This window comes from Octodon degus, unplaced genomic scaffold, assembly GCF_000260255.1.
Source record: "Octodon degus isolate 3935 unplaced genomic scaffold, OctDeg1.0 scaffold00292, whole genome shotgun sequence".
NCBI classification, from domain to species: Eukaryota; Metazoa; Chordata; class Mammalia; order Rodentia; family Octodontidae; genus Octodon; species Octodon degus.
This window is the reverse complement of record NW_004524868.1, coordinates 1077472-1080219: the sequence shown is the minus strand read 5'-3', so window position 1 is coordinate 1080219 and position 2748 is coordinate 1077472. Positions and strand designations below refer to the sequence as shown.

Genomic DNA, 2748 nt, shown 5'->3' with positions numbered 1-2748 from the left:
ATGCTCGCTTTGGCAGCACATATTTTAAAATAGGCATGATACAGAGAAAATTATCATGGCCCCTGCACAAGGATTACACGCAAATTCATGAAACGTTCCATATTTTTCCACTAGAGAAGGAAAAAAGAAAAGAAAAAAAAACATATCACACTTAAAGGAAAACCCATCAGAATAATGGAAGAAATCTTTTCACAAACCATGAAGGCAAAAAGAGCATGGAGCAGAGTACTTCAAGTCTTCTATGAAAAGAAATTCAAGCCCAGACTACTATACCCTGCAAAACTGTCTTTCAAGTGTGATGGAGTAGTAAAATACTTCCATGACAAAGAACAACTAAAGAATTTCATGGTGACAAAGACAACCCTACACAGACTACTAAAAGATGTATTAGAGAGGAACCAAATGTTCAGAACGCCTTTAACCATCTGTGAAATGCAAATTAAAATAATACTTAGATCACATCTCACCCCAGAAATGATGGTTATAATAAAGAAACCAACCAACAACATATGTTAGAGAGGCTTTGGGGAAAAAGGTACCCTTCTCTACTGCTGGTGGATATATAGACCTGGTGCAATCATTATGGAAATCAGTGTGGAAACTCCTTAAAATCTAGGACTAGAAATCCCATTTCAAAGTAGCTATTCCCCTACTAGGTATATCCCAGAGGAACTGAAACCATCATATCATAGTGACATATGTGCAACTATGTTTACAGCAGCACAATTTGTGATAGGCAATCTTGGAAACAACCAAAATGCCCATCACCTAACGAATGGATGAAAAAGATGTGGTATTATTATACAAAGGAGTATTACTCAGCTATAAGGATTGATAAACTCAATGCCTCTGTATTTAAGTGGATGCCATTTGAATATAAACTCATAAGTGAAATAAACCAGACATATATGTGTAAATATTGTGTAGTATTCTTAGTGTAAGAACTAACAACAAGGAATAGATATAGAAATGTATAACACAATTAAAAGGAAAGTGAGTACTTAAGCATTAACCAACAAAGAGAGGGCAAGGAAAAAATCTAGTAAATATGATAGTGGAAAAACAATACATTTACATGCAAAAGATGGTCAAGGAAATGATGTTGAGAATCTTCAGCAGATTTTTGAAGCTAAAAAATTAATTGGCAGGATTATCACCCTGACTGACTATATATGCTGATACCTGTGAAAAAAGCAACCGCACTGAAGATAGCAAGGTGTAATACTAGGGTCATTCTTGAAATACATGTCATTCTGGTCTTCGAAATATGTACTGCTTGTCTTGTCATATCAACTACTACTATACTGTGTCTCAAGTAAATGTGTCTTTAAAAAAAGGTTATAAATGAAAACAAAAGACAAGAAAAACATGTCATAGCACTGTCCTGCTACAATGCTGTATATGGTTAGATTTCTAAATTTCAAAGTAAAATTATGCAATTGTTTATTCCTATTTTTAAATTTTTCATGCTTTTTTCTTCAAATTCAGTAGGGATTTAAAGTTGAACATATCAATACTTGATGGAAAATACCTGTTCTATGTTGCGTCAAAAATGTTTGATATTCAGACAGATAGTGAGGTTAAGCTCAACTTCCTATGTTATAGGGTAATAATATCATTAAGCTTCTCTTCTGGAGGGTGAGGAACTTAAGTTTCCAACCAAAAATTAAAGAAAAGTAAGGGCTACAAGCACAGCCAACATTTTGGTCCTAGCTTTTCAAATTCAATGAGGACTCAGAACATAAGAGAACCTGTACTGTAACATCCTGTAACTCAGTGATGTGTCAAATTTTCTGACCAAAGAGATTATGAGGCCACAGAGGAAAGTGATCAGTGATGTAGAGTGTGCCTCAGGAGAATCACATGAAGAGAAAACGTTCTCTCAGGTTTCCACAGAGTGAAAATGGGTCAAGCAATGGCCCTGACTCATTCATATGGCGGACACTGACAAAAGATCTACAAATTGCAGTACAGGGTTTCTGGTAAATCCTGAGGGGAGTTGACTGACCTTATCAAATACAAAAGTTATTTTTCTTTTTATATAGGACTTCCTTTATGTTGGTTTTAGCCATCCAGCAGAAAAGTATAAAAACAGATTATTAAATCTCAAGCCATATTAATATGCTGAGCTGTAAAAGGTTCAAGTCAACTACTTCTGACGTTGCCAATCCTACCGAAAACCCACTAGTATTCTGGACTACTGGACTGTTTTGCATTATTTTGCTGAATTATCACATCTACAATATTTAAATGGCAATGGAATATTCATCTCTGAGAAAACGAAACCAAAATGAGATACAAATGAGGGAACATTTTGTACTGTATATACAAAGTAGGATAGATATACAGCTACTTTATCTTAATTTAGTGAGAAGAAATATTTGTACTAAGAGTGTTTGAACAGCATAACATATCTGCATCTTGTACTATGTGTAACAATTATTAAGACAACAATATGCAATGTATTAGTTATTGAAACCGTCCTACTAATCAGTTTTGAAACTGTCTCATTGTTATTTTTTCCTCAATAAAATTAATAAAAAATAAAAAGTACTGGAGATGATGTTTAGTATGAAGATCCCATGTTCAGATCATGGTTCCAAAAATATCTTTTTAAAAAATATAATCAAGATGTATTTATCCCAATTGCTCAAGTATTTCTCCTTTTATGCATATCTGCAACAATAGCTATACAGCAACAGCATGAATGAGTAGATGATTTCATAATCTCAGTAGATGAAGGAAAAC

General features: G+C 33.9%; 1 non-coding gene across 1 annotated transcript; it reads left to right on the top strand.

Annotated features, from left to right (window-relative positions):
• On the top strand, positions 1-107 carry LOC111814333. The gene has a single exon (XR_002819345.1). It is a non-coding gene; the product is annotated as a U6 spliceosomal RNA (small nuclear RNA).
• The last annotated feature ends 2641 nt before the right edge of the window (positions 108-2748 follow it).